Raw genomic sequence first — 20,699 nt, 5'->3', positions numbered from 1 at the left:
TAGCAAAAGTGCCCATGCTTTTATTTTACGAGTGATGTATGAGAGACTTATTTTTTACTTTTTAGTACACTTTTTAACTTAATATAAGCATGGTTTTTAAAAAGTATTATTTATATATGTATTATTTGTCACTTTATTTTAGAAAAACAATATTAATGCATCATCAATTGGAAGAACTCACTACTTGTGAATTAATTCTACTCGTAAAAAATGAATCATGTTGTTGTTTACCCAAGATACACGGACAATGGGCCAATATGTTTCCTTCATCACATTTTTTCCTTCTTCAAAATTTTTGGGACACATTAATCTGAAATGTAAATTAAACAGCAGAAATATGCATAACATATCATAATATGCTCAAACCAATTTAATCCAATTTAGGGTGGCATGGGCAGCAATGCTGGGCACAAAAACAGAAAAGTGGGGCTACTAACACTCCCACAATCATAATCACATATGGTTAATTTGAAATTGGCAATGAAACTAGCCTGCACACCTTTGGAGAAAGCACAAGCTAACTTGGGAGCAACTTGCAAATTCTCCACAACACAACAACGATCAGGTGCGAGTTAGCCTAAACTGCACTTCCCTCGTATTTCCCCAGTATGAGTATGTGAGTGTGGGTGTGTGTGTGAGTGGAGCCTGTAATCAGCCGGTGCCCTGTCCTGAGCTATTTCCTGCCTTTTTTATCCCAGTCCAGTTGGGATAGACTCAGTTCCTCCACAACCCTGAACTACATTATTTGTATCTTTAAATTTTGATATCAATTGAATTCTTCTCAATTTTCAAAACTGTACTATAGCAGGTAATACCTATAGGAACTAAGATAAGAATAAAATCTGATCCATAACTCATATAAAAGATTTGACTTTTTTGACTCTTCAAGCAAATCAGGTATTGCACTGGGGCAAAGACTCACCAACTGGAAGAAGAGAAGTCAAATTACAGAACTGAAAGAGATCTAAAATGATTTGGCCTTAAGGATAATAGGAAAACAAGGAAGCTGGCCCACAAACAAATAGTGAAAAGCTATTTTTTTAGCTGTGTGTTCAAATAGCCATACATTTTTATTTGTGCTCCTAGTGTGCTTTTGTTTTTCCGGCCTGGGTACACTGCTGTTGTTATTCCAAGCCTATTTTTTTTACCAAAACTTCTTTCTTGTCAAGTATCTATCTACCTTAACATTAACTGAAGCATATTACATATGACTAGAAACATTAACAAAATACTTTTATTACCAGGTGTCATTTGAAGAAAAGTCATCATGCAGATTTACTTCTAGCAACGAAACATTCAATGTACTTTAGGCTTTACTGTCTCACAACTGCTTAATTGACTAAAAGATGGCAATCAGGTTATGCACACATAGTATTTCTGGAAAATAAATGTAATGAATCCAAAAGAAATGGTCAGACTTATCAGTGCCCCTGGGAGAATATTTTATACTATTGTACTGTTTTAGCTAACACCCAATACATCATCAGGAATTAGTGGCTCAAAACTCATTATTAGTAGCGGAAAAGTAGGGACAACTCAGCTGCAACAAAGCTCCTCTTCTTACTGCTCTATAAAATGATGGAAAATAACAAGCCCTAAGGTAAGGAAAAAAGCTTTAAGCTGAGCAAGTTTTCAAACTGAAACGCTTGTAGGGATGAGATTGGAGGCTACAATAAATATTACACAATGAGCAGTATAGTACCTTCTGTTTTAGTTCAAGCAGTCATAATTTCACAGAGCAAACTGCCAGCCTGCAGTGTCATTCGGATTCCAGCCAAATTTAGTTACCTCTTCTGTGGTGCAACCAGCTAAACATAGCCATACTGTCTAGATTTTGATCCACCTACTGGGGTGGATAATAAAATGTTTTTCCACTGAGGAAAGGTGATTAACTCCGAGATGAATGGCAAAATTCTTAACTCAAGCAGTCACTGGGGAGCGAGCTACTTCTTAGATTCTAAAGTTATCATCTTGTGGGAATTAAACGTTTTCTTGCGTGTCCGTAAGATCTTCCCTCTTGGGGACCACACATTCCATTGATGAGTTTGGCTCCACATCCTGTCTGCTCTGCAGTTCTTTGGAAACAGCCCCCATTCTCAACAAGACAACCATTTAGCTCAAATTACAGGTTATATACAACTCGCCAGATTCAGCTCTCACGAGATGTAGCAGTTCTCATCAATTACATGGTCCACAGGAAGGCGGCCTTCTGATTTATGGTGAATTGGCAGACAAGAGGAAGTAAAAACTCAACCTAAGCACAATGCATCACCTGCCAGCAATGATATGGAGGCCACAGCAACCCTAGAAATGACATCATCATCTTGCCATTGGCTAAATTTTGCTGACAGTCTTTTGAGAATGGCTGATTTATACTCACTCTGGGTCCAAATGGTTTTAAAAGAACTAAAGTTTAAACATTTGATAGTCATTGAGGCTGATAATACATGACTTCGAGACTGAAATGTTAAACATTTTTAAGGCATTAGCATATGCAACAAACAAGATTTTTTACTGAAATAATATAAAGGAAAGAATGTATCCGTCTTATACAAGAAAATGTGTAGAATATTCTGTTTATTTAATTTACCAAACTGGTATTTTGATGCCTGTCACCAGCAAGAACAAAAATTAATAAAAAGGTCTAATTTCATCATACTTATTATAGTTTTTGTGAAGGAAAAAGTTATTTTCTGCTTATTCTTATTCTGTTGCAACATATATTATTCCATTAAAATGAATTTAAAAGGGTTCATTTTTTGCTGGAAAAGAAGAGTAAGTTAAAAGGATGAGGGCCCTGCATCTGCATACAGCATATAATGATACAGAATACAGTACCCATGATGATATAGCAGTTAAAACAAAATGCTTTACAGTACATTTCTATTATATGCTTAGTATAGAATAAAGTATTTGACTGTATTTGAAAAATGTGTTTCTTAAATGCAAAAAAGAGCAGATACTGGACTTTCAATAAAAGAAGAGAAAATGAAGATGCCAGCTACAAGTATACCAAAAAGATGCAATAAACAACTCTGTGGTTAAAAATAAATATTTTATTGTCTTAATAAACTATTTTTTTTTCATGCAGTTTGTAACTATGTCTACTTTTAGTCCCTTCACTGTCACAGTGTGCAAAAATGTAAAATGCACAGCTGAGCTTTTAATATTTTACTAGTAAAGGCAAATTCATTTTACTTGCAGCGACAATCATGGAAAAATGTTTGCCTTAATGTATTTAAAAAAGAGCTGTTGTTGTTCTCTTCACGTATTTATATATGTTATCACACATGAGGATCATCTTCATGGCTTTTCCAAGGTATACGATACTACGCCAGGGCAGGAGGGGGTGCTGTCACTAACTGTCTTGTCTCTTCCCTCCGCAGCTCTGAGATGATGCTCAATGAGGGTTTTTGACCTGCCGCCAAAACCCAAGGAAGGCCCTGTCCCTTCTGGTTACAGTTCTATAACAGTGGGTGTCCCTGGAAGGAGGCGTCTCATTCGGACCTGTAGTTCCAGAGGAATGGAGCTCTTGAACCAACCTCCTCTATACAAGCACGCTAATAGAGAAGTCTCTTAAGATATTATACAAGGCCAGCAAGCTTGAATTCTTTTGGTTTATGTGATGAAAGCATGCACTTACTTTTGTTTATCATAAAATTAAATGGGATGGCCCTGCTGGATCCCAACAGTGTTCAATGTAATATTTCTTCCCATGAACAGTCATAAATCTAACTGGTAAAAAATGAGAGAACTCAAATAAAAGTCACTCTACATGCTTTAACTTTTTTCTATGTTTCTCTAACAAGGTTGTTGATTCCCATAATGTCATCTTACAGAAAGCCTGCTTCCAATGAACCCCTCTCCCCAGTCGTCACAAGTTTAATTTAATAAGTTAAGGCAAGTGAGTCATAGAAATGTCCTTCGGCCACTAAAAAAAAAACAAAAAAAAACCCCCAAAATGTGTGTATTTATGGACCTATAAGGCAAGGGTCTTTTTCAATATTTTATCTTCAAAATAAGATACAAACTTGGATGAGACCCCTATCCATTAAAGAGTACACTCACACACACACACGCCCACATACGAACTACAGAAAATTTTAATTTGTTAATTATTCTAAAACACATGACTTTGGGATTTGAGTACCAAGAGAAAACCACAGTGAAAACTGTAAAACTTCACATAGATTGTGACAGGTCCAGTGCTCAAAAGCAGTCTTCTGGAACTAACCACTGAGCCACCACATCCCGGCACTGAGCAGACATGTACAATTAATACAGATGTCATAGTCATTAAGATGCTTTATCTGAAACAACCAGAGCTTGTGGCAAATTATAAGTTCTGATGTGGAACTGTAACATATAACTGGTTAAATAATAAAAATTAACAAATTTAATCTATTAATTTAATCTTTAGTTATCAAAATTATGTAGATATACCTAATAACGTTTATGATTAAAAATGCTTTGTAAATAACTTTCTAAAACTAATGAGTTATAAAGTAAAAACAATGTATTGAATAAAAGGGGAGACAAACACAATACACTTTCCCCCATACATGATTTGTAAAAGACTAAAGCTCTTTCAACCTGTCAAGCTGCACATCCTTTCTTTTGTTTCTTTCTCATCTCTTGCTTGTTCCCTCCACTATCCTCAAGGGAACTGTAACTCATGCTATTCTAAACATTTTCTACCCCCAAAAAAGTGCTGTGGAAATGAGACATATCTCGGTTTGCCCCTGCCAGTTAAAGACAAATCGACTTGTGGGAATCTAATAAGAAATTTTAAAAAGTCATGCAACTGAACCAAACTAATATTTGTAAAACCACAGAAAATGTATGACATACATCTGGCTGGCAGGATAAAAAGTAACTTCACAGATATGTGTGTCCAAAGCAGAAAAACACTAATATACCAAAGCCAATATACTTGTACTCTATATTGGCATTACTTAAGTTGGGTATATGCTGTTGCATGTATGTATACACAAAAATAAAATTGCATCTAAAGATACTAGCGTGTAGTGATTCAATTTAATTTTTAGTTAACTCTAAAATCACCAGTGTGCTGCTTGGTGATTAACCTACCATTAATGTTTTACTGTTCACATTGTTATAAAAATAAACTATTTAAATTTCTCCTATGTCAAATTTTTGTTTGTATTATGCCATCTGTGTAGAAGCAGGTTATTCACCTCTGTCCCAGTCTTAACTGTCTTCACACTACAGACATACATTATCTTCAAACTTTTTTTATTTATGTACATGGAGCTATGTAGGAGAAAACAACTTAAGAGGCATGTGTCAGCATTTTGCTGCAAATGTACTATGAAATTATTAAAATTGTCGACAAGGCTGCTGGCAGAGCTCGTAGCAGAATCAAAAAATGAAATATGAAATATTTACTTAGATTGGTCAGGCATCATTCCATGAAATTGCATAGAGTTTAGATTCTGAAATTAAAATTTAGAGCCTTACTAGGCAAACCAAATGTATCAGGGTGTTTCTCAGTACTGTTATATTATTAATGAAAGCCTCTTGTCAAATAAATAAAATAAAGCTCATGATAAACTGTGGCGAAGGATGACACGGTGGTTTATGAAGTGTTCAAGAATGCATACTGACTTAAGAATAATCTCCATTACATCTCTGCATGGGTGGCACGGCGGCACAGTGGTAATGCTGTTGCCTACCAGTAAAGAGACCAGGATTCACATCCCAGGTCCTTCCTGCATGGAGTTTGCATGTTCTCTCTGTGTCATGTTGCGGGTTAGCTCCACACTCCCACTTCAGTTTAGGGAGCCTCTTGAACCTGACACCATCGATAACATAGCTAGATGAGCAAGGCAGATGAGGACAAAACACACATATAGCAAGGCATAGGTGCATAATGGTGCCAAGTGCTTTTACTAAAACAATCCAACAAAAATAAAGTGCTCAATAAGTGCAGTGCCAAAAAGTTCAATAAATAAATAATCAAATCAAATAGAGTACTAGTGGAAGTTAAAATCAGTCAAACAATCCATTAAAATGAGGTTATAAACAACTGTGCAGGAAGCTGTCCATTAAAACATGTTGTAATCCGCTCAAACTGACTTCTCCTTGGCTTATCCTGACTCGATCTTGCAGCTAAGGAGACGCTTACCTGACAGACATCAGCTTTCCATCAAACTATGCTCAACATGTCTGGGTCACTGCTGTTTCCATGGCTCAACAGCAGGGCTCCCAATCTGGACCTAGGCTCAGGTCCTTCCTGTCCATGGACATAGAAAGTCTCTCCATCCGAACCTCTTTTGCCTACTTCCACTGCCTTCCCGGACTTATGAGGCAAGCAGCACACCTCCTGGTCGCTCCAGCTCTCTGAATTGCTCAGCCAGAGTGATCCACAACCTCAGCCCCGAGAATTGGCCACACACTCTCTCCAGGGCTCTATACCTCACAGCTGTCTGCTTCCTCTCGCATTTGTACCGGCTCCCTCTCCCTCTCTCGTTCCTGCCTGCTGTACTCTTCCATTCTTTAACATCCATCTTCTTTCTCCTCTCTTTCCTTGTGCTGGCTTTTTCTTATATGCCTCCATAGCTGCAGTGTCTCAATCGTGCACCGCAGGAAGCCGATGAAGCAACTGAGACAGACCGCACCCTCATGTGCAGATGTGTCTCGCCCCAATTACTCCACCAACACCCTGCAGCTGCATGAGTGCTCACACCCACAGAGAACAAGCTGGCCAATTAATTTTTGATTTATTAAAAACAACTCTCTTGTTCTGAGCCACGGAGCGCCTATATCATATATATCCCCTCTTAAGCCTCCACTAACACCGGAAGACTCCACTTTTGGGATTGTGCTACCTGAACATACTGCTACAACTATGAATTTATTTTGTAGGAGTCAATGCTTTTAATACTTACTTCACTCCAAATAAGTAAGCTGTACACTGAGCAGAAACAACCTGTTTGATTATTAAAAAAAACAATTCTTCCCCTATAAATAAAAGAATCAAATAAGCTTGTGAACATGTGCTGGATGAAAAAAAATTAGAAAAAAAGGAAAAAGGAAAAAAAGTCCATGTGCCAGAAAATGCACTACCAGGATAAACTAATCTTGAAGTTTCCTCATCATTCAAACCCAAAGGACTACTGTGGTCCTTCTGCGGAAAGAAGATGACGTTGCAAACCTTTGGCTCACGCTGAATGGCGGAACTACTAGAATACAAAATGGTGAGGTAGTGGTTTGTGTGCTTTAACTTTCATTTCCTGACCTAGATATTCATTTTTTGGACTGGGCATTTTCTCCCTATGTGCACTTTCTGTGGGCACTTTTCTATAACTACACCACCAACATGTATTTGTACAACACATTTCCATGCAAAGAATGTGGTTCACAGTGATCTACAAACTCTTAAAAAACAAACTGCAAGAAAAACCAAAACAAATTATAACTCTAAATTTATATAAATATAATGAAAAGTTGACCCACTCACTCACTCATCAACAAAATCACTATTTATAGTCCAGTAGGTATCTGCTAAGAAAGGAGTTTTGATACATCAATATTTAGGGTTAAACACATCCACACAACAGAATCCATTATTTAATGGATTTGACTGAAATTTGCATAAAGTTAAAGGAAAAAAATTAGCCAACATGTTTTTATTTGTCCATATGTGTTGGTAATAATACTTTACGAGTGGGCTATTCTTAGGCTTTGCGCCTTTTTTCCGCTGATTGCCATAAAGAAGGGGAAGGAATCGCACAAAGAAGTGGGGCTGTCGCTTTATGCAAATGACCAGAAGCGAAGGGAAAGGACAAAACTTCCTCAAAGTTCACAGTAGACATGCCTATACAGTTGCCCCTAGGATACATGAAGCCCTTAGTGGTGAAATACACGCAATATTGCAAAGAATTGGAGTGTCTCCTTGGAAGTCAGACTGCGATATGTCGCCGCGCTCCACTTCACAAAGCAGAAACAGTAAAGGGCCAGTACAGTGTAGGAGGTCACTTCCAAGTAATATGTATAGCACAAACCAGGAGTGATGGCATGCCTTGGTATGTTATAAATGATTGGTGTGCTCAGTAAAGGAGTAACCATTAACAGAACGTACATGAGGTGGACACTGCAGTGTTTTTTATTGGTCCACTACTGGTGTACCTCCCCCAATCAACACTCTAACACCAACCCGTTCTACTAATATGCTGACGTGTAAAAGTAATAACAAAAGAAAAAAAGGAGCAAGACGTCAACTAAACAGAGTATGCCAGTAATTGGGTTCCACTACAAGCACTGTGACATTATAGATAGCTCATGATATTATTTCGTTTCGCATACTGTATTTCTTTCTGTACAATCCTTAAAATGTTCAGTTCATTGCACATCCCACATAAATGCACATCCTGTAAATGTCAATGCTCTGTGTGATAAGTTTAAGTAAATAAGCTTTTGATAAAAACCTTCCAAAAGTCTGTGACGGTACAAGATTACAGATCAAAGCATTACAACATTCAATTCTAATTTAAATTGCCTTTCTTAAAGGATAGCTACAGGCTGAAATTATATTTCTACCTTAAATTCCCATTACTCCTAAATTACCTGTTTGAACTTAAATGAATACAGTTTCCTAGAAAATAGTGTTTTCCCAATGACCATCAGCAAAGGCCAAGGTCAGTCACAAGGAAAAGCAAGAACTGATCTCCAGCACAAATGTTTTACTCATGTGCAATTGTATGTAGCATGTTCAAGAGTAAGGAACATCAATGAACTAATAAAATTAACACCTGGTTAAAAAAAACAAATACTGTATACAGAAAAGTACTTGGCTAGTTAGACAGTATTTCTTATTAACAGCACCATACCTGTTGTTCTTATCTTATGACGTTTCCCAGACATAGCCAGGTAATACAGCTAATAGATAAGAATAAGAATGAAAAGTGACATACAAAAAATAGTAGATAAGACTGAATCGATATATGCACTTACATGACAAATAAATACAGTGCAAGTAATAGATAAAGTAGAGTCATTATATATAGATTTGTTTATAAGTCTTTAATGATATCGTAAGTTCAATGCTATGGTGAGATGGCCAAAAAATCTCCAGAGGCAATTTCAAAGAAATGCCACTTAAGCTAACTTATAACTGCAAACTAGCGCTAGACAAATCAGTGTTTGATAAATGCATGAGTATGTGCTCTGGTTACCTAGTTATTACCTTGCACTTGAAGAATTTGTTTTTCCAAATATAAAGTGCTGTGGTGTTTCTGCATATAGGATTGTCTTCATCTTCAATGTGAAATTAAATTAAATTGTTTCATTAATTCATGAATAAATTTGAGTCATACAATTCTACTTGATACTGTATACAAAACGTATTTCAACCTGACGTGTTTAAAGAAAAAGGATTTCAAAACAAATAAATAATAAAAAACATCAAACTGCATTGCTGTATAAAATCAATGGACCAGGATTTAATTCCAAGATAATTCTCAGATTCCAACTTGCACATAATGTCTTCTACTAAGCAAATTTCTTTATTCACCTACCAGCCTACAAGCACAATCTGCTAGCCATTTATTCAGTTTGTTACTTTGAACCTCTAGCCACTTTCACATATGGGGACTATTACAAGAATTCATATTTTCCACATGAATCTGTGAATTAAGGGCATGTGTAAACAAAGTTGAAGTTGGGAACCCTGGGAAACTCAATTTGCAAGTTGCCAAGGTCCACATCAGAAACAATTCCTAGGAATCACTCAGGTTTACTAATATGTGAAAAGTAAGTAAAAGAACTGCTGTCTCTTCTCTCAACAATGAAGTGGCTTGCATCTAAATATAATTAAATACAGTTGAACAATCAACTGAAAGTACAAAAATGTTCAGATGCAAAATATAGACAAATCTATATAAAACATCATGGTGGAGCAGTGGTTAGCACTGTTTTGTCAAAATTTGAGATGTCCTGGATTCAAGTCCAACAGGTTGCTGAGTGTGGGGAAGCCTACACATTCTTCTCTGTTCTCCTTCCACAACCCCAAATATGTTCAGGTTAGGTTAAATAACATTTCAAATTTGTACAATGTAAAGGTGAGTGTGGGGGTCTGAGTGAGTCCTGTGAGACAAGTATATTATATGAAATATAGAACTAGACCTCACCCTTATCTTATCTAATTAGGTTTGTAGTCCTGTACTGTTAAATGTCAATATATTTGTTTTTTTTTTTTAAACTGATTTGTAAATTTTTGACGCAGAAAGCTAGACATGATTTACTAATGCAGATCAGTGTGTGGACTTCTAAAATCTGCATTTGGAATAGGTCAAGGTCGAAAACAGGAATAATTCCTAGGAATCAACCAGGTTTACTAATATGTGAAAAGTTAGTAAAACAACTATGAAAATTTCTAGATGGCCTCATACAGAATGTGCTTAATTTGAAAAGAATAAACTAATCGTAAGCAACTTGGGTGATGACATTTACTGTATAAACCATGACTAATTTTCACAAACAATTTGTGAACATTGCTTTGAAAATGTAGCTATTAGAAAATAGGCTTAAATTATAAGAGCTGGAGACTTTGTACTGCAGGTTTGACAGAGCAAGTGGCAATAAGAAAGCCATTCCTTAAAGGAAAAAACAGTACCTTTAAATACCGGCTGTGGACTACTGCAGACTGGACAAAGTCTCCTCTTCACAGTAGAAACTGAGACTTGCTTTTTACGTCCCCTGTTAAGCTGTGCTTGAAGCTGTTATGCTTTGAGAAGCCTATCACGTAAACTGGTGACCCTCAGAAACTTCCCTTCTGATTGGGTTGTGACTTTGTGTCTGCCAGATTTCCACCTATCAGAGTTTCTTCCAGTTTCCAATTGCCTTTGGATTGTGCAGGACACCATACTCACTGATATTTTTTTGCAATTTCTCTAAATGAAAGGCCTATACTTCTAAGGGTAATAATGCTTTGTCTCATTTCATTTGATAATTGCTATTTTCATGCCATTATCACTGGAATATTGTCCAAGTAGTAGTTCAGAGGGTGTAGTAACACAGTCTGTTCCAACTCTGCTTTAAGACAGACAGAGGGTTTTTAAGTAATCAACAGAAGTTGGGATATCAGTGCAAACTGTTTGCTTCAACTTGCAAGGCTTTATTTAATTTAATTGTTAAAGACCATCTGTAAGTTGTAATCAATTATTTGTTCCCTGAATAAGAACCATTTGTAATATTCTGATATTCCCTTTTTCAGTTTTTGCTAACCTAAACTTTAAATTTAACCCTCTGGTAGTTTACTGCTTACCCATGCAACATTTTAAGTCATATATATATATATGACCACAAGGGGATGCCAGACAGCCCCAAATCCAAGAAACAATAAAATACCAAATATTTTTAGTATTAAAGGTATTTATTCCTCCAAAGCACTTTTCATAATGACTTCTCCAAATATAAGCCACAGTTATACAGAAATCAAACAATAAACAAACAATTCCTCCTCCTTACTACCTCCCACCAAGTGTTGCCCGCTGCCTCCCAACTCTGACTCGAATGAAGTGAGGCAGTGGACTCCGTTTAAGTTGGACCCAGGAATGCTTCTGGTGTCACACCATGTCTTCCTGGAAGTACTTCTGGGACATACAGAAAGTAAGCAGGTCTTCCCCCCACAGCCCACTCTATCGGCACCCAGGGACTCCAACAGGATTGCTCTTCCATGCTCCAACTCCCAAATACACAAGGACAAGTTGTCTTTCCTTCAATCACCTCTCCTCTCTCCACCACACTAACTTCCTCCAGTTGAGTGTTGCATTCCTTCCTCCCAGCTTCGATTCCACTGGAGTTGCCCGTTGGAAGCACTTCCAGGTCACACATAAGTCTCACAAAAGAGGGAGTACATCTCCCTGCAGCGCCCTTTTGCAGCATCCACGGACCCCTACAGGGCTGCAGTGCCAGTGCTGGTTGCCGAATGGGTGCTGATATCAAGGGGTGTTGCCATCTAGCAACTAGGGGGAATAAACATCCCTCAGAAACAGTTTTTCCCTGACCTCTTCTTCTAACCCAGCCAGGGATGGTGCTACACATATCTGGTCGGGATGCCTGTCCATTTACTTGGGTCTTCCCATCCGAATAGGGAACCTTCCTTCATCTGGGATGTCTGCCCCTCTCCTTGGAGAGTCTTATTCAGGTACAGCACCTTTCTTTCTTTTGGCTGGGACACCTGCCCGTTCACTTGGGGCCTCCCATCCAGATATGGAACCTTCCCTTTTCCTGTTTAGGATGTCCGTCCATCCTGTATGGCACACACATATATATGGGTTACAGCGGTGCCTCGGACTCCCCCAGGGCTTCATGGGGGTTGGAGTTCTGTGCAGCTCTGTGGGGTTCCACAGGCGCCACCAGGGGGTGCTGCAACAGGAGCAGCTGACCCCTTTTGGGCAGTGGTTTCGCCTTACCCGGAAGTGCAGCCGGATGTCAGCAATCAACCACCTGGAGCACTTCCAGGTGCCTGATAAAAGGGAGCCAGCGACCACCACTCAGTGGCCAGAGTCGGAAGGAAGGAAGACAAGGTTGCCTGGGAGTAGTGGTGGTGCCAGAGAAGAGTGTTTGTGCTATTGTGTTACATTAGTGCTTGTACTTTGGGAGGAAGGCGTAGCCCACAGACGAAGAAAATGAAAGTATTTGTTTTATTTTACACGTGCCTCCCATGTTCAATCTGTGTTGGGTCAGGCGCTATATAGCTTCTTCTTACAATATATACACATATATATAATATACACATATATACATATATATACAGTACTGTGCAAAAGTTTTAGGTAGGTGTGAATAAATCCTGTAAACAAAGAATGCTTTCAGAAATATAAATAATGATTGTTTATTGTTATCAATTTACAAAATGCAAAGTAAGCGAACAAAAGAAAAATCTAAATCAAATCAATATTTGGTGTTACTAACTTTTGCCTTCAAACCAGCATCAATTCTTATAGGTACACTTGCACAAAGTCAGGGATTTTGTAGGATTATAGTCAGGTGTATGATCAACCAATTATACCAAACAGGTGCTAATGATCATCAATGTCACACATAGGTTGAAACATAGTCATTAACTGAAACAGAAACAGCTGTGTAGGAGGCTTAAAACTGGGTGAGGAACAGCCAAACTCTGTTACCAAGGTGAGGTTGTGGAAGACAGTTTCATGTCTTGGCAAGATTGAGCACAGCAACAAGACACAAGGTAGTTATACTGCATCAGCAAGGTCTCTCCCAGACAAAGATTTCAAAGCAGACTGGGGTTTCAAGATGTGCTGTTCAAGCTCTTTTGAAGAAGCACAAAGAAACGGGCAACGTTGAGGATCGTAGACGCAGTGGTCGGGCAAGGAAACTTAGTGCAGCAGATGAAAGACACATCAAGCTTATTACCCTTCGAAATCGGAAGATATCCAGCAGTGCCATCAGCTCAGAACTGGCAGAAACCAGTGGGAACCAGGTGCACCCATCTACTGTCTGGCCAGAAGTGGTCTTCATGGAAGAGTTGCAGCCAAAAAGCCATACCTCCGACGTGGAAACAAGGCCAAGCGACTCAAGTATGCACGAAAACATAGGAACTGGGGTGCAGAAAAATGGCAGCAGGTGCTCTGGACTGATGAGTCAAAATTTGAAATATTTGGCTGTAGCAGAAGGCAGTTTGTTCGTCGAAGGGCTGGAGAGCGGTACAATAATGAGTGTCTGCAGGCAACAGTGAAGCATGGTGGAGGTTCCTTAAACGTTTGGGGCTGCATTTCTGCAAATGGAGTTGGAGATTTGGTCAGGATTAATGGTGTTCTCAATGCTGAGAAATACAGGCAGATACTTATCCATCATGCAATACCATCAGGGAGACGTATGATTGGCCCCAAATTTATTCTGCAGCAGGACAATGACCCCAAACATGCAGCCAAAGTCATTATCTTCAGCGTAAAGAAGAACAAGAAGTCCTGGAAGTGATGGTATGGCCCCCACAGAGCCCTGATCTCAACATCATGGAGTGTGTCTGGGATTACATGAAGAGACAGAAGGATGTGAGGAAGCCTACATCCACAGAAGATCTGTGGTCAGTTCTCCAAGATGTTTGGAACAACCTACCAGCCAAGTTCCTTCAAAAACTGTGTGCAAGTGTACCTAGAAGAATTGATGCTGTTTTGAAGGCAAAGGGTGGTCACACCAAATATTGATTTGATTTAGATTTTTCTTTTGTTCATTCACTGCATTTTGTTGATTGATGAAAATAAATGATTAACACCTCCATTTTTGAAAGCTTTCTTTGTTTACAGAATTTTTTCACACCTGCCTTTTGCACAGTACTGTATATACAGTATATATATATATACATATATATATATATATATATATATATATATATATATATATATATATATATATATATATATATATATATACACACATTATGGCACACGGCTGGGGGTGGTACCCAGCCAGGACGCCCAGGAGGACCAGAGGAGGGCTTGTGCGTCCTCCAGACCACGAGGGGGCGACTGCCCTGGTTGTGTTGGGGGCCACGGGTACAGAGCTGGGAAGCTCAACCCTGTAGGGGCCCGTGGTCACTGTCAGGGGGCGCCCTGATGCCTTGGGAGCCCTGGACCTCAGCACTTCCGCCACACCCGGAAGTGCTGGGGGGAAGAAGATCAGGGACACCTGGAGGGTTTCCGGGTACACAGTGCTTCCGCCACACGGGGGTGTGTTGGCAGAGGCTTATCAGGAAGCACCTGGAGCCCATCCAGGGGTGAATAAAAGTGGCCACCTCCCTCCATTCAAGGCTGAAGTCGGGTGGAAGTGGACGGAGCTTGGAGGAGAGGAGTGGAGGCGGTCTGAAGAGTGAGGAGGGCCCTGCCCGGCTCCCCACTCCTGATGTCACGCTTCCCCCACCCCTTGGCTCGCAGCCTCTGTCTCGGATTAGTGTGAATATATCGCTCCTGCAAGCGAACTATGAGATGAGAGAAGTCGCAAAATCAACCGGAATGTTCAAGCAAATTATGGAAAAAAAAAATCTAAATCTGTGAAATAGTTCTCTTGTGAAAAGCGAATAGACAGACGTAGACAGACATTGGATTTTATATAGAGAGAAATATATAAATTATTTACTTTAATATATGAATGGATTTTGCATTTCAAAAATAAAACCGAAATGTGGCAAATGTTTCTGTTGATAGACGGGCTTACAGTCTGTTTGAAATGCTGTTTTAAAATAAGAGATCAAAGATATAACTGTTATGAATGGCTTCTACAGTGGTGAGATTCTCATTGCAAGGTCAGCTTTCAGAAAGGGTGAACAAATAGTAATGGTGGCACGGATTGATTGACTGTGGGAATGGGTATGAGTGTAGCTTGTAGGTGCTTACTGTATATGGCTTTTGTAAGTAGGTGAACCAGAAATATTTCCGTTCCCATTTTCTCATTCATATTATGATCAAACACCCATTGGCTGGACAGTGGTTAGCTCTGCTGTACTGTGATCTAGTCACTGTGTCTAGTCACTGAATTCTGGCAGTTAAAGAGGTGAACTGTAAATCAGAAGCTGTTGGGATAAATATCCACCACTGACTCATTTTGACCCTTGGAAAGTCATTTAAATTTCTTATAGTATACTTGTACTGTACAAATATATGTATGACTATAAACAATTGTAACATAGCCCTGTACTTGTAAAGTGCCTTGGGATAGTGTTCACTTTCAAAAGGTACTACATAAAAAAATGTTATTTATTTGTGTGCTACATCATAGCTAGGTTCAAATCCCACCTGGGCACAGTCTGAAGTCTAACCACTCTTCCCTGGTCCATGAGGCTCTGCTCCATGATCTTAATTTTCCTGCCAGAGCTGAAAGACATGCATGTCAGGTTAACTGGGGATTCTGGATTAGGCAATTAATCACACACGAGAGATAGTCTACATGTGTGTAATGTGCCCTTTGATTGGCTGGTGCCATATCCAGGGCTGGATTTTACCTGGAACTTCAGGAAGCCAAGTTAGTCTCCAGCCCCTGTTCTAGACTAAGGTGGACTTGGCCATCACTACAGATTTGACATAGTAACTTTTGACAATAAACTTTCATCTAGTCTACATTAATGTATTGTAAAACAGAGAGCACAATAAACATCTGTATGGCAGGGTGATGAAAAAGAAGCCCTTTCTGCACTCACGCCACAAACAGAGTCGCTTGTTGTATGCAAATGCTCATTTAGACAAGCCAGATTCATTTTGGAACAAAGTGCTTTGAACTGATGAGACAAATTAGTTATTTGGTCAGAACAAAAAGCGCTTTGAATGGCGGAAGAAGAACACCACATTCCAAGAAAAACACCTGCTACCTACTGTCAAATTTGGTGGAGGTTCCATCAAGCTGTGGGGCTGTGTGGCTAGTTCAGGGACTGGGGCCCTTGTTAAAGTTGAGGGCTGGATGAATTCAATCCATTATCAACAAATTCTTCAGGATAATGTTCAAGCATCAGTCACAAAGTTGAAGTTACGCAGGGGTTGGATATTAGAACAAGACAATGACCCAAAACACAGTTTGAAATCTACAAAGGCATTCATGCAGAGGGAGAAGTACAATGTTCTGGAATGACCGTCACAGTCCCCTGACTGGAATGATTTGAAGCAGGCTGTCCATGCTCGGCAGCCATCACATTTAACTGAACTGGAGAGATTTTGTATGGAAGAATGGTCAAAAAGACCTCCATCCAGAATCCAGACACTCATCAAAGGCTATAGGAGGCTGTTATATTTGCAAAAGGGGGCTCAACTAAGTACTGATGTGATATCTCTGTTGGGGTGCCCAAATTTATGCACCTGTCTAATTTTGTTATGATGCATATTGCATATTTTCTGTTAATCCAATAAACTTATTGTCACTGCTGAAATACTACTGTTTCCATAAGGCATGTCATATATTAAAAGGAAGTTGATACTTTGATAGCTCAGCCAATGATAAACAAAAAATCAAAGAATTAAGAGGGGTTCCCCAACTTTTTCATATGACTGTATATCACGTAGTTCTTTTTTTAGTGGACTTGTTCAATTTTATCAACATGCCACTTAAACTGTAAAATGCTACTATTTTCAGTTAGGGCATTGCATATTATGGACAGACTTTCTACACTCAACGACTGACATAACAAGCATGTTGGGTTAATGGAAGACTTTCAATTAGCCCAGAAACAGTATGAGGATGGAGGTAGATGTGCATTGGACAGGAATTCCATCCTGGGTTCATTCTTACTGGTAACAAAGGTTGCAGGAATAAGCTACAGATCCCCCTGATGCTGTAATAGATGGTGTTTGGGTGACTGTCAGAAAAAAATCAACCAATAAATATAAACACAATTAATTATTTAAAGTGCTGATAATTTAACTGAATGTGCAACTAGTAATAATAATAATTCTTTACATTTATATAGTGCTTTTCTTACTACTCAAAGCACTCTCCACGCAGGAAGGACCCAGGAAGCAAACCCACAACCTCCTTACTGCAAAGCAGCAGCACTACCACTGTTTAATGAAAACCTTGTAAATGCACGGCACTGAAAACTGTTATTGTGGAACAATTTCTACATAACCAGTTTAATCTTGGCTACATATTGTGTACAAAGAGTCACTGTTACTTATAAAAGTAAACTGCTGAATCATCCTTTAAACATACCTTTTTACTATGTAAGTAAAAATGCACACAATGGAAGGGAAGACAACAACTTAAAATATTGCTGACTACAAGAAAGAGAAATTATCATTGAATTAAGAATGAAAAAAGCAAACAGTATTGTATGTTTTTTTCTTTTTACCTGATGCCTAGTCCAGAACATCCCCAGCCTTCTGCCTTTCTACAACTGACAGCTGAACTTGCTTTTACCATCCACTGCAGGTGCTCTATTTCCAAAAATACACTTCAGCACTGAAATGCATACTGTATGCTTATTGATGGCTTCAAACATATATCAGCATTCTTGTATAGTATAGCTTTATATAAAGAAGATTACATTTTAATGAGTTCTAATTGCTTCCTACTCTGCACAAAATTACAGTAGTTATGTATTAAGAATGAACTGTTAAATTAACTAGAAGAAGACAGAGACATGAAGGCTCATTGCTGAAGTAGCATATTGCAGTGCCTAAAATGTCTTTTCAAAAAATCAATATGATCTATGCTGCATAGGGTATGCATTAAAAAACATTCTAACTAATTAGATATTGTTCTCCAGTAGTGCATGGACCCCAGAATAAACTGTGAGTTTCCTGTAAGCATGCATGCCTGTTCTAAAATGATGGCAAGTTGTTATGGTGTGTTCAAACAATTTATACTATCAGATGCCCTCTGCTGGTGTAAGTACATTATTTAAAATAAAATTTTAAAAAAAGGCTCAGTTTTCCAAAGATTATCAACTGAGGAATAGATGTAATACATGGAACTGAATACTAAATTGTGTGCATGAGGATTTTCCATAAATATCACTATTATGGTTTATTTGGAAATACAGAACGCAATATTTCCAGTTAAGACATGGAAATGGTGTACAAGAAACAGCTCATTGGTCTCAGTATAAGTGACTCTAGATTTACACTTAACTCTTTTAAAATGTTAATATACAGGTCTCTGGAACAATTACCACATGTCTGTGGAAGACTTAAATGCAAGCGTATAAATGAATACTGTTCATAAACAAGACACTAAATATTAACACAAAAAAAAACATTGGCACATACAGGACCATCTTAACAGCATTATAGGCCCCCGGGCAAAAGAGTGCACTGGGGCCCCTACCTACACAACCACTCAACAAGTCACAACATCCATAGATTAGCATGGGGGCCCTATGTTTGTGGAGCCCCCTGGCAACTGCCCAGCGTGCCCATGCGTTAAGATGGCCCTGAGCTCACGTGGCCTGTGTGAGTTGCAAGTTGTCTCATGGATCATAATACACAGCTAGGACTATTCATTCCCTTACATTCAGCAAAACACATTCAAAGTCTGATCCAGTTCAAAAGCTACAGCCTATCCTATCGGCATAGGGCACAAGGGCTTGAAGCCTCAGGCCTTCATCCTGCACAATACAGGAACAAACCCCGGCCAGTGTGGGTGTAAGTCTATGACAGAGCCCCTACACGCTCACACTCAGCCAATTTAGAATCCATAGGATAAAATCTCTTCAAGAATTGTAGCTTAAAACTTCACCCAGAATAACAGAAGAGAAAGGAATAAAGAAATTAAAAGATACACTAAACTTTGTTATTTTTAATACAGACAGAGAGTCCCAAACAATAACAGAAGGAATCTTATAGAACGACACCAAGTCAGAGCGAGAGTCTTTGTTAATTTCTGCACAATCTAATAAATGAGTAGGAATGTGTTATCTGAAGTCAGGCTTCTGGCTTTAACTTTGATATGCTGGGGAAGCCCGTTTTAATGTTAAAATACAAAGGTTTATTAAATTTGTGTTCATGTACGCCTAACAAGACACTTCTGTGTCTTGTTTTTCTGGCTGGTTACAGACAGACAGCTATTTTATCTTTACGCATTCACAGGCTCTCCCTTCCCTGCTAGAACTTTACATCTGCATCAGCTTCTGAAAACTTGTCATCTCTTTATGATTAGTCTCAGCCATGCCCTTCGAGTATAAAGAGCCTGTCTTTAAATCATATTCAATAGAATGCAAAATGAAAATGGTATTACATTCATTTAATGTGCCTATATATGTATATGTAACTATTTATGCATGTAAGGTAGTTAAGCTCACAGACCACTGTAGCAGATTAATTCTTCATTACTCTCATGTTTGGCTCAAGTCAAACAAGAATGTCCAAAACTAAACACTGTTTTATTATGACAGTCATCACCAAAGTTCTGATTTGAAGTCAGGCAAAGCTATCACATGCTTATACTGTAAAAGATCAATGCATTAAATAGAACGGTAACATGGCAGTGATAAAAACTAGCAAAAAAGCATGGGTTTGTAAACGAAACTGCAGCAAAACCAAGCCACCAGTTTCACCATGTTTATTGTAAATTGCTATTTCACATATAATTTATAACACATTTAACTTCAATGGCACAGAGCATTTACATAAATAGAAGAAAACAAAACAGAAAGAGCCATGTGTAAAAGTAGTACAATAAAAAAAAGAAAATATTTCAAATGGGAAAGCATACAACACTACAAATTCTCCACCAGTTATTCCGACTTGGCATCTTAATAATGTACATTTTGTAGCGCAACAGCATTACTGACACATTATGAGAGATTAGGCACAAATAATTAAAGCAATGACTGCAAGAGTCATGGCAGCAGACAAAATGTATAAATCTTTATGCAGTCAAGTTTTCTGCCAAGACATTTGCACAAAACAAGTGCAGAATCTACGACTGTGTCAACTTACGGAAGTGGCCAACTAAATGCTTCATGCGGTTGCTAGATTTACAGAGCTGTTTGGTGAAGGAGAAAAAATAACAAATTTGCTTCTGTTTGAGAGCTAAACACCTGTTTTCAAAAGGAAAACCACAGCTAGAGGTTTGAGGTAACGAGAAACCTCCAAATTTTACAGGGGTGGCACACACTATTTAGTTCTTGTATTAATGCATAAGGAACATCACACTACAAGTGTGATATGATGATAATACATGGTGATAAACCAAAGTCATTTTCAATGTTATAAGAAGAAAACAAACTA

The 20,699-nt window shown here is 38.5% G+C and overlaps 1 protein-coding gene across 1 annotated transcript in view; it reads right to left on the bottom strand.

The window, feature by feature from the left end:
- prkd3 (protein kinase D3) overlaps positions 1–20,699 on the bottom strand; it is a 342,598-nt gene that overhangs the window by 97,078 nt on the left and 224,821 nt on the right. The window lies entirely within an intron of this gene.

The sequence above is a fragment of the Erpetoichthys calabaricus genome, chromosome 3, assembly GCF_900747795.2.
Source record: "Erpetoichthys calabaricus chromosome 3, fErpCal1.3, whole genome shotgun sequence".
Lineage (NCBI taxonomy): Eukaryota > Metazoa > Chordata > Cladistia > Polypteriformes > Polypteridae > Erpetoichthys > Erpetoichthys calabaricus.
Note: the sequence above shows the minus strand (reverse complement) of the source record. Positions and strands in the feature narration are given on the sequence as shown.